A 13,001-nucleotide genomic window follows, 5' to 3' on the forward strand; every position below is an offset into this window, starting at 1 on the left:
CTGCGGCATGGTCATCGACAGCAAGTTCAACGCCACTATTTAAGCGCTGGTATCCGTGGGACCGCTTCAGTGGGCACGTGAGCAGCGTCGCAGCGACAATCACTAACAGACCGCCTTTGTTTGCCATCCAGGTGCTGCTTCCACTTGTGGAGCACAGCATCTACAGTATCTGCCATCCTGCCCGTGACAGTGCTTCTTTGGACTAAGTGACACAGTTTGCCTCCTGTCAATTGCCTCCTTTCGTTCATCAGGTGGCGCCCTCAAGATTTGTGAACAGTCCTTTCCACTCCAGAGCTGCGGCATGGTCATCGACAGCAAGTTCAACGCCACTATTTAAGCGCTGGTATCCGTGGGACCGCTTCAGTGGGCACGTGAGCAGCGTCGCAGCGACAATGACTAACAGACCGCCTTTGTTTGCCATCCAGGTGCGTAACCGCATTCATTTGTATGCTAAGAAAAGTGACAATCGATGCTTACTGCTGCTGCCGTCCCCAAGGGTGTTTTTGAGCGTGTTGACTGAATGCTTGAATGAATGAATGAATGAATGAATGAATGAATGAATGAATGAATGAATGAATGTGTGGTTTTTACTGACGCAAGGGCCAGGTATGGCCAAAGAGCGCCAAGACAGTGTTAGTGATTTCGTGGTGGAATGGTGAGTTCTGTGAAGAAGATGGTACTTGGCTGTAAAGGGGCCTAAACATAGTCGCTGTAAAGTGCGTAAAATCTAAGTGCTATAAGATTATGGCGATGTCTAATGACGAGCACTGTGAGCCTTACACTGCAATGCGGGAGAATGATATGATATATAGAACATGTAAGATGCAAAAATTAACTACAGCACAACTGCCTCACCAGAGCCCTTGAAACACAAGCGCCTGGCGGCATGTGCTATACAGTACAACTATCCCAGCGGCATCCTCTAAAGAGGGGAAGCGCTACGAATGTATGGGACTAGTAACATGTAAGACCACATCTATGAGGAAACCTAGGACTGTGTCTGTATTAAAAAGCGGTTCTGGACCGAGGAACATTGCTAGATGAAGAGGAATGTGATGCCGGTATGCTAAGGGAAAATGTCTTTTTCTCTCAGATTTGGCTTCCCGACATTCCAGGAGGACGTGGAGTACGCTCAGCCTCTCCCCGCATCTACTACAGGTTGGTGGCTCTCTTCCAGTAAGTAGAAAATTATGTGTGCCAAATGTGTGTCCTATTCTGAGACGACATAATAGGACATCTGTCACAGTCCTAACTATGGCTTTATTAGGTGGAGCTTATCCTTTTGGTATTAGGTGGAGCTTATCCTTTTGCGCTTTCGGCGCGACGAACTCATCGTGGTGCTCAAGCCATGCACAACATTGGATCTGAAGGCGACCTTCGTTCCAGGCCAAGCCGGAGTTGCGGTGCGCAACCTCATACGTACCTGCGGAGAGGTGGGCCTCCCTGTATGGCCTGTGTGGGATCAAAATGTGTTAGTGTGTGGACTGAACTCAATGCCTGCCGCCGAGACGCTCCTCAGGGACGTCATGCTGGTGGTCGGGGACCGCCAGCTCCCATACCGTGGACACGCCAAAGCCTCGGGTGGCGTCTGCAAAGGGGTCATCAACATCGACCCCAACGATACATCGGTCTCCCTCAAGCAAAAGCTGAGGTGGAGGCACGGCGAGATTCTCTCCGTGAGGAAACTGGGCGACTCTAACGTCGCAGTGGTCACCTTCGAAGGAAAAAGGGTGCCCCGTCAAATCTACTGCAGCGACCAGGGCATCCCTGTGAGACTGTATAAGAAGACGATCCCCGCCTGTGACTGCTGTGGCACGGTGGGGCACCGGGCTGACGTCTGCCTGAATCCACAGTCAGGACGATGCGGCCACTGTGGCTCTCAAGTGGCTACCCCTTCCGAGGGCCCTGCTGAACATGAGTGCACCCCTCGTTGCCTCATCTGCGGGGGCAACCACCTCACCGGTGCTGCCGGCTGTACCGGCAATTACAGGGAGCCTATCAAATCGAGGGCTCCACCGACCAACGCCAGGCGGAAGTCGGCTCCAAAGCAGGCTCTGCCCACCAATGTCAACGACAGGAACTGCGGCGGGCAAGTCCGGACATGTCAAGACGAACGCGAAGGACGGGACCAGGACGACGGCGCCGACTTTCAACGCTGGGGATTTCCCGTCCCTGGGAAACGCCCAAACGAAGGTGAGCGGTTGGGTTAGGGCTGCCTCCGGGCCTCCCTCCCCCTTCGCAACCGAAGCCGCCCTACAGCGGCAAAATGCTGAACTCAGGCGCCAGACCGAAATTCTAGCTAACAAAATACAAGATCTAGAGGCAAAATTGGCCAGGCTCACGGAGCCTGGGCACAGGACGGGCCTTCGGAGCCCATGCAGCAAGCTGAGGTGGCAGAACAAGATGACAGGGCCTCGGTCACGTCAGAACTATCTAGCGTCTCGCAGTGCTCGGGCAGCACAACTGTCGAACGCATGCCCATTATGGAGCACCGTTTGGAAAATTTAGAACGCACAATTGCGGACATGCCAGGTAAAATTTTAGCAGACATCAGGGCTTCCTTCCAGGAACTCTGGGAACAACAGCTCCCGCACATTGTGCAGAGCATAACTCCAGCCGTGATTGACACTGTCCTGTCTACAGTACAGGAACGGGCTAGCGTCCAATTTCGGAACAGCCACTCTCGCTCTCGTTTCCCGCGACCGGATTCGCGTAGGCGAAAGGTGGTCACTCGTCAGACCATAGGTTCCCAGGAACACAGTTCGGCTGCTGCCTCCCCGGAGATTGTGGTGCCTCTGCCTGAGGCGCCATCGCCTTCGGGGAGTGGGCATGCCCCTCATAATTAAAAACAACCTTCACTATAGCTATCCGACCCCAGCGGAAAGCCCATAATAAAGCCGTAGAAGAGAAATTCGAGATCATACAGTGGAACTGCAGGGGTTTTCGGAGCTGCAAGAAACGGTCGCACCTCCAGCTCTACCTGCAGTCCCTCCGCTCCGTGCCGGCGGTCCTGGCTCTACAGGAACCCGGTGCGGAAGCTAAATTCACTGGGTATAGCTCGTTTCAGGGATGTCCTATAACGTGCATCCTGGTGAACAAGGCGCACACCGCAGTCCCGGTCGATCTCGACTTGGAGATTGAACAGGAATACACCATGGTCAAGGTCCTGCCACTTAAGCGCCATTACCCGTCAATACATATTCTTAATATTTACTGCCCCCCGCACAAGCAGTGCGTAACTTTCAACGAAATCTTCTACCGCGCGCTCAAATTGGCTAACAAGGAACCTCTCGTTATTGTTGGGGACTTCAGCGCTCGCAGCCTTCATTGGGGACACCGCTTTGAGAAGGCCAGAGGACGCAAACTGGCGGAGTTAATATCCACACTTTGTCTCACGCTGCTCACGGATCCGGCACGGCCCACACGCGTGGGCAATTCGGTAATGCGTGACACATGCCCTGACCAATCTCTCGCTAAGAACGCTAAAGATGCCGCCTGGGAGAACCTGGGGGACTGTCTTGGTAGCGATCACTGCCCACTGGATTCAACACGGCTGCCGTAGTTCTCCAGGACCAACGAGTTAACGGACTTTTCTACTGCGCTTTCAACTCCGCGCAGGCCGAGGAGGTTGCTATAGCACTTGTCGCCTCGGACCCGAATTCGAAGGTAATCATCACAGATTCACGCAGAGCCTGTGAGCACTACCTGCCGGGCGAGGTATCACCTTTAGCCTACCGCATTTTACAGCGAGCCGTGAGGGAATCGCACCCTTCACCCAAACGCATTATTTCGACTCCGGGCCACCAGGGCCTTAGAGGTAACGAGGCTGCGGACGCGGCCGCCCGAGCGCTTACCCACCGGGCACCTCAACCAGACTCTTCCGGCTCAGAGATTAGACAACCGCTTCTGCGGTTCAGGGAAATTCTGGCAGACTATTGCGAACGTCATCGGCTTTTCCCGGTCCCTGCTAAGGACCTGAGTAAGGCCGATGAACGGACACTGCGGCGCGTGCAGACAAACACCCTGTTTTGTCCTGCAATAGCAAAACATTTTGACCCAAAAGTTGATGGGCGATGCCCTCACTGTGGGGAAGTCTCGGATAACTTTCACATGGTGTGGGCATGTCAGATGAATCCGTCCCTTCCTCCCAACCCTTCCCCCACTAGAGAGGCATGGGAAGCAGCCCTACTCAATTGCTCGGCGCGGGAGTCACAAAGGGCTCTAGTCCAACGGGCGTGGGTAGCAGCTTCGTCCAGTGGGGTCTCAGACTAAAGACTCCACCTATGTAAAGGGCCATGTTTGGCCTGCAAACTCTCAATCCGTTGAATAAACGTTTTTCATCCATCCATCCATTATCTGTTTCTGCGTCCCACATGCGTTGCCAGTGGTCTCGCAGCCGCCTTCGCAAGAAAGGCCTCAGATCTGTGGCAGGCACCTCAGCGGTAGGGTTAACGGCTTGGGATGCGATAGACGCGGCCATCTCGTCCTCTAGAACGTTGCGCTCGATGCTCCTATGGCCAGGCATCCAGCATATAATGATATCAGAGTCCTTCCATGTTTTTCTGGTCACGAAACTCCGCCGTCACGCTATGGGAGAGGTTCATATGCTGCCCAAAGGTGCCGCGACGCGGCGCCACTGTGCCACAGAGGGCATCGTTCGCGTACCGAAATGCGTGCGCAGTGCGAGGCGAGCTGACTTTTCGGGTACGTTCTGTGCATGTGCTGTGCTATTTTTCGAGTGTTGGGCTGTTTGGTTAAAGTGGTGGGGTGGGACAACGATGCCGAACACGTGTTGCGCGCCTGGGTGCCGTTCCGGCTACAAGGGCACGACCGAAAAGGTGTCGTTGTTCTGTTTACCTAATAACAAGGAGCAGCGCGAGAAATGGAAGCGGGCCATACCGCGGCAGGAAAGTGGCGGTTTTAATTTCGAATTGAAGTATACACGTGTGTGCGCGAAACACTTTGACGCCTCGGACATCGTCACTGCGTACAATTTCAACATCAACGGCGACGACGTGTCCCTGGAGCGTGAGAAGCCGACGCTGAACACATTTGCTTTATGCTTTGTTGCAACGTCAATTTGTGTTATACCAGGATAGAGTAGTTCACAGCAATAGCGCCCTTACCCCGACCATCTATACATACATTATGGGGTTTTACGTGCCAAAACCACTTTCTGATTATGAGGCACGCCGTAGTGGGGGACTCCGGAAATTTCGACCACCTGGGGTTCTTTAACGTGCACATAAATCTAAGTACACGGGTGTTCTCGCATTTCGCCCCCATCGAAATGCGGCCGCCGTGGCCGGGATTCGATCCCGCGACCTCGTGCTCAGCAGCCTAACACCATAGCCACTGAGCAACGGCGGCGGGTGCCGACCATCTATGAAAGGTATAGCATTAGAATTCCTTTAAATGCAAGTGTTAAAACAGAATAATATGCATTGTTTTATTTTCCATTGTCCTTTAGTCTTGGCTAATGATGGGCTACAATTCTTCAATTGCACGTACTTTTAAGTCTATAAGCTGCTATGAGTAAGAAGGTTATTAGCACACTGTTAGCTACATTTGTATTGTGATTTGCTGAGCAAGTTTTGTCTGCATGTTTAAGTAACAGCTGAAGAAGTAGAAAGGTGGTATCTCTAACAAGCCATTTAAAAAAAAATTGCTGTATTTGTGATGTGGCTACTTGTGTTCGTTTGGGAGTTCTTTAGCCGTGTGTTATGAAATGCTTATGCTTCACACTTTCTTGTTTATAGAAACAATCGACTATGCATTCTGTACTTATTGCCATTCGTTTGCTGGTGTTTGTTTCCTGCCTCCCAATGCATACCTCTCACGTTTGATCTTATTTCTTTATGCGTATTATATCAGTGTCATGCTTTTAACAAACTTCTTGCATTGTGAATGGTGGACCATTTGTGACCGGACGCCTCCGTGCTATCTGTATTTCGCTCCGCTTATTTTACATGATAAATAAATGATCGTGCTTGTATTTTGTTTTTGCACCAACACGTTTTATTTATTTTCTTAATCGAATTATAAAGTTTTTTTTCATTTTTCGACCATGATAAGAATATCAGGACCGGTGATTGCAACATTTTAACATATTGTAAATAGTTGCGAATTAAGAACCAAAATACCTAGTCTCGTCGTTTCTGCGTCGAAACCACGAGCAGTGAAGTGCTGGGCTTACTGACGCTTCTAAACGACCGCTTGCTAAGGCAATTGCCTAATTACAGCTAGTTTCAACTGTGCAGGTCCTAACACTTCAGGTTCGCCTTAATCCGTTGTTAAAAGCCGCACCGAAGGCATTTAGCAGGATGCGTTGTTGGGCAAGTTGGTTCATTGTAATAGGAAACATTGGTTGCGCTTTCTAGACAATCACATGTAAGAAGACAGGACAGGTCTGTCTGTCTGTCCTGTCTTCTTACATGTGATTGTCTAGGAAGACATTTAGTAGCGAAGTTCGTCTTGCATTAGTTCTACCTAAATCTTATTCAGAAATGACATCGCTTTGCAAGAAATCTTAAGCGCATGGAGCAGCTCAGTTCCCTTTTCTTTGTCATTAAGTATTCTACGGTAGCAGCCCTTTGCAATAGCAATTTCATTCTTTTGATCTCGTTATAAGATACTGCCCACAGAGTCCTTCTATGCCACAGTTTAACAGAAACTGAACAGCTGTGCTCGGCGAACAATCTGGCGCTATGCGCAACGGAGAATTGGCGCTTACTCCTCTGGTGATAAGTGGGACCACTGGCGTTTTGTTGCGAATGCGCGGTGTTTAATTTAAGGCAAATATTAAAAAGTGGAGCCCACCGAAGCGTTGAGCCGAACGGCGATGACGAAGAAATCCGGACCGGGACCGCCCGGCCGTGTACAGCGACGCACTTCGACGGGGGCGAAATGCAAAACACCCGTTTATTTAAATTTAGGTGCATTTTAAAGGATCCCAGGGGGTCAAAACTAATCCCGAGTCCCCCACTACGGCGTGCCTCATAATCGTATCGCGGTTCTGGCTCTTAAAATTCCAGATCTTTCTTCTTTTTGGTCTGAGACCGCCGCAAGCTCCATGTTATGAGCGGCTTTTTTTTTCGTCCCGTGCGCTCATATCATCTCAGAAGACACGCTCAGGCAGTAATTTAATTATATTCAATGTTAAAAATAGTTACGTGAAACTAAAGCGATCGTTGAGGAAGTTGAGAAAGCTAGAATACCGAGGCTGCCCCACACACAACCACAGCGGTAGCGGCGTTCGCATGCCCTCTCATGCACGGTTGCGCCTCTAGCGGCGGGCGCTGGCGCTATATGAAACTGAGGCGGCAGTTTCGTGACCAGAAAAAACATGGAAGGACTCTCATGATATGCTGGTTAGATATGTGCGCTTTACACAAGACGGTGTAGAGTTCATTAAGTACTGGATTTTTGTGTCTATAGAGTGACATCAAGGCCTTCACGACGCTTAGGGAGTCTGTATATATCGCTGATTTTTGAAGTTTAGATTTTCTTATATGATTTACAGAAGACAGTACTGCGTAGGCCTCGGCCATGAAGATACTTGTTTCCGGATACAGTACACCTGATTCTGAGAAGGATGGGCCGAAGGCAGCATAGGATACCGCGGCATTCGACTTCGAAGCGTCCGTGTAAAACTCTGCGCAGGAGTGCTTGTGCTGGAGTTCTAGAAAATGCATTCGGATTTCTATCTCTGGTGCGTGTTTTGTTACTTCTAAAAAGGATATGTCACATTGTATCACCTGCCACTCCCAAGGTGGTAACAGCTTGGTTGGATGCATTATGCGAAGCTCGAGGAGTGGGACACGCATTTCATCACTAAGCTCCCTCACACGAAGCGAGAAAGGCTGTCTTACAGAGGGACGGTTATGGAAAAGTGTAGTACATGTCATATCGTTAACAGCGTTAAAACATAGATGTTGATGATTGGAGTGTATTTTCAGGAAATATGTAACACTGATGTAAGTTCTCTAGATGGAGGGACTATTCATTTGATTCTGCGCATAAGCTTTCAATCGGGCTTGTTCTGAAAGCGCCAGTGGCTAAGCGGATACCTAGATAGTGGGCAGGATCTAGGATCTTTAGTGCGCTTGGAGCGGCAGAGTTATATACGACGGCACCATAGTCCAATCGTGATCGAATTAGGCTCTTATAAACATTTATCAGACACTTCCTGTCGCTAGCCCATGTTTTGTGGAATAGAATTTTAGGCAAATTCATTGTTCTTAGACATTTGTCTTTAAGATATTTAATGTGCTGAATAAAAGTAAGCTTGGAGTCAAGTATAATACCTAGAAATTTGTGTTCTTTGTTGATAGGTATTTGATGTCCACACAGTTGGACACAATGATCTGGAAGAAGGCCTCTCTTTCTAGTAAAAAGAACACAAGAACTTTCGTGGGGGTTGATTTTAAATCCGTTTGTGTTTGCCCACTTGGAAACCTTGTTCAAGCCCTGCTGCACCTGCCCCTCGCATACTGCGAGGATACAGGAATTGAAGCGGATTTGAATGTCGTCTACGTAGATGAAATAAGAAATGGCAGGTGGTAATGAAGCACGAAGCGTGTTCATCTTCACGATAAAGGGCGTACAACTAAGCATGCCTCCTTGGGGTACACCTTTTTCTTGTGTGAAATGTCGCGACAATACGTTGCCGATTTTCACGGAGAAGATACGATTCAATAAGTAGCTTTCAATTATTTTCAGCATATTTCCACAGATGCCAATTTCAGACATGTCTCGCAAGATCCCGTAATGCCATGTTGTGTCATACGCCTTCTCCATGTCAGGGAATATTGATAATAAAAACTGTTTATGTAAAAATCATCACGAATATATCCTTCAATGCGTACAAGATGATCTGTTGTCGACCTGCCTTCTCTGAAGCCACACTGATAGGGATCAAGTATATTGTTGAATTCAAGGAAATGTATGAGTCTGCGATTAATTATTTTTTCAAAAAGCTTGCACAGGCAGCTTGTAAGAGCTATCGGGCGATAGCTTGCCGCCAAGGACGGGTCTTTCCCCTGCTTCAAAACAGGGACCACAATTGCTTCTTTCCATATGTGTGGAAGGTATCCGGCAACCCAAATAGTTTTGAAGAGTGCGAGTAGTGTAACTTGTGTGTCAGTGTGCAAGTTTTTGATCATGCCATACATGACTCGGTCAGGTCCCAGTGCAGTGCTGTTGCATGAGATCAGGGCAGCTCTCAACTCTGCAATACTGAATGGCCGGTTATACGCTTCGTCGTGTCTGCATTTACGTTGCGTTGCGTTAGTTATGTTGTCTGCATTTTTAACTGGCTTAAGCTCTTCTATTTCTTTATATTTAAGGAAACATTCAGGATAGTGTACTGAGCTCGAGACACGCTCGAAATGTTCCCCAAGGGAGTCTGCCTGGTCTTGCAAGGTATCCCCTTGGTCGTTCACCAGAGGCAATGGATGGATTTGTTGCCCTTGTAGCTTTCTCAAGCCATTCCACACTTTTGCTTCCTGCGTGTATGAATTAATGCTGGAGAGGAACCTCACCCAGCTTTCTCTCTTTGCGTGACGTCGTGTCCGCCTTCCCTGTGATTTAATCTGTTTAAAGTGGATTAGATCTTCGGCATTAGGCGATCTGCGCAATACGCCCCATGCCTTGTTCTGTCTCTTTCGCGCCTCTCTAAAGTCTTCGTTCCACCAGGGAACACGTCTTCTTAGTGAACCACCATTCGTCTGTGGAATAAACTTCTCGGCTAAATCAATAATAAAAGCGGTAAAATATGCAATGGCATATAGTAAAATTATTTTTAAAATCTGGTGACAAATAAGATGATTCTTTCAAATGCTCCCATTCCGCCGATACTATTTTCCATCGAGGAATATACGGAGGGTTTTCATGCAAAGTTATCAGGTTTAAAATTAGAGCGAAGTCGTCACTTCCATACAATTTATTGATCACGGACCATTGCAGGTGAGGCAGAAGAGAAGAAGAACCGATTGCTCAATCTATTGCTGAATATGTGTTGTGTTGGACACTGTAATACGTCGGCTCCTTCTTGTTGAACAGGCAGGCACTAGAGGTCAAAAGAAAATTTTCAATTAATTGCCTCTCGCGTCGCATCGCGAATCTCCCCACATTGTGTTGTGGTCATTAAAATCACCCACGAGTATGTAGGGGTCAGGAAGCTGATTAATTAGGTTATGGAAATCGGTTTTTTTCAGGTGACAGTTAGGCGGTATGTATAAAGAGCACACATTCACCAGTTTGTTAAAAAGGATTGCCCGAACCGATACGGCCTCAAGGGGAGTCTGGAGGGCAATCTGTTGACAAGCTACTGATTTATCCGCGAATATTGCAACACCGCCGGAGGCGTTAGCCTCGTTGCGGTCTTTGCGATAGATTATGTACTGACGTGAAAAGTTTGTCTGTGTGGGTTTCAGATGTGTCTCTTGAAGACACAGCAACCTTGGATTATGTTTGTGTAACAGTTCTTTAATGTCGTCGAGGTTACGTAAAAGTCCTCGTACATTCCACTGTAGTATTCGTGTCTCCATTATGATAATGTATTGGGTGCTGTGTGTTTAAGAGATAAGGATTAGATCACGGGCCTTTTTCAGGCGCCATGACGGGAGTTTTGTCTCTTTTGGAGCGATGGAGAGTGCCTCGCCGCTCGTTAGGCGCTGGTGGCGCCGTCTTGCTGGTGGTTGTGTCCATTGCCTCTTGCGAGGCGCTGGACAGGCGCTCTTCCGAGCGCTTTGTTTGGCGTGAAGGCCTCTGCACATTGGTCGAGGCCTTTGAGGTCACCTGCACGGAGGTAGATGGTCCGTTCTGCTGGGTTGGCGTAGCAGCGCTAACTGCAGGCGCCAAGGAGGCGGATGGCGTCACTGCCGCCTCACTGGGTGTGAGTCGGACAGTCGCCGGAGATCGTTGTGGCGCTGCCCCCTGACGCGCCACTTCGGCAAATGTTTTCTTCGGCAGGTAGGATACCCGCCTGCGTGCCTCCTTAAAACTAATATGTTCGTTGACTTTTATCGTCACAATTTCTTTTTCTTTTTTCCAGGATGGGGCACGACCGCGAGTATGGGTTGTGCTCCCCTTCACAATTTACACAATGGAGAGTGTTCTCGCAAGCTCCAGAGGTATCTTCATGGGCACTGCACTTCGCACAGGTTTGACGGCCTCGGCAGCTCTGCGAAGTGTGGCCGAAACGTTGGCATTTGAAACATCTGAGCGGATGGGGACATATGGCCTAACACGGAGCTTGATGTACCCTGCCTTGATTGACTCGGGAAGCAAACTTGATCCGAAGGTGATTATCAAGTGCTTGGTTTGGATTACTTTGTCATCTCGCCTCATCTTAATTCTTTTGACATTGATTACATTCTGTTCACTGAAGCCCTCCAAGAGTTCAGCCTCAGGGAGCTCCAGCAAGTCATCGTATGAAACAACGCCGCGGGTGGTGTTCATAGTACGGTGCAGGGTTACTGTTAGTTGGTTATCCCCAAATGACACTATCTTAGGCAGTTACTCGTATTGCTTCTTATCGCGGAGCTCCAGGAGGAGATCACCGCTTGCCATCCTGGTCGCTTAATAACCGGCTCCAAAAACATCAGTCAAAGTCTTTGATACAAGGAACGGTGAAATAGTGCGCACTGGTTTGCCGGGTTTTTCCGAGTGAACTACATGGAAACTTGGGAAGTTGTGGACTTGGGGTCCGGAAAACTGAAAAATTTCATCGGTGCGCCCTCTTTTCTGAGGGCGATCAGGGAGTGGAGGAAAGGAGCTATCCATAGAGATATGTGAGATTTCGGCAGTAACGCCACCCACCCACCGTGGAGTCCTACAAGGGGACGCTGCAGGACCCGTGAAACACGGCCTGCAAACGCCAGCTGTACGTTACCACTATAACCAAATAGAAATAACCTAGGTTGGCTATTCACACAAGGTTAACCCTTGCAGCCTGGAAAAATTGGAAGTAAAGGGGAAGCCAGAAGAAGACAGGAAAGGTGGAAAGTAAGGGAAAGACGAAGGTTGTAGGGAGAGAGAGACAGGAAAAGGCAACTACCGATTTCTCCCAGGTGGGTCAGTCCAGGGGTGCCGTCTACGTGAAGCAGGGGCCAAAGAGGTGTGTTGCCTCCGCCAGGGGGCCTTAAAGGTCCGAACACCCTGCATCGGCTCAAGATCCAGGATCCCCTTTCCCCATACACAGCTAAGCCGCGCACGGCTACACGCGGGAGGCTCCAACCCTCGTGTGCTCGGGTACGTGGTGTCACAACACACCAAACGCCTGCTTACGCAGACGCCCCTGCGAGGACAGATCTTTGAGTTTTTTGCCGAAAAACTCAAAGTTTGCCGAGTTCCTGAAAAGTACTAAAATGTATTCATCACTTGCCTTAACTAAAACATTTCAGCAATCATTGGAAAATGGTGAACTACCGGCCGATCGGAAGATATGTAAGGTGGTTCCTGTGCATAAATCTGGTAATAAACACTCGCCTTTTAACTACCGGCCCATATCTATTACCAGCATCCCATGCAAAATCATAGAGCACATACTCTTTTCACATATTGTCACTTTCCTTGAATCAAACTCGCTTTTTCATCCTTCTCAGCACGGTTTTAGGAAGTCCTATTCATGCGAAACACAGCTACTCTTATTCACGCACAAACTTCACGCAATTTTAGACTGCCGCTCGATCGCCGACTGCATCTTTCCAGATTTCGCGAAGGCATTTGATAAGGTTTCCCATCATCTTTTGTTACTAAAGCTGCGCATGGTAGGATTAAACACTAACATTCTAAAATGGCTTGAAGTGTTCCTCACCCATCGTCAGCAACTTCTTTCCGTCAACAATGTTAATTCCACCGTTCACACTGTTCTTTCCGGTGTGCCCCAAGGCACCGTCTTGGCGCCCCTGCTTTTTCTTGTATTTATCGACGACTTAGTAACCTAAAAAGTAACCTTTTTTCTTCTGTACATCTTTTTGCCGATGACTGCGTCCTTT

The sequence above is a fragment of the Dermacentor variabilis genome, chromosome 2, assembly GCF_050947875.1.
Source record: "Dermacentor variabilis isolate Ectoservices chromosome 2, ASM5094787v1, whole genome shotgun sequence".
Classification (NCBI taxonomy): domain Eukaryota; kingdom Metazoa; phylum Arthropoda; class Arachnida; order Ixodida; family Ixodidae; genus Dermacentor; species Dermacentor variabilis.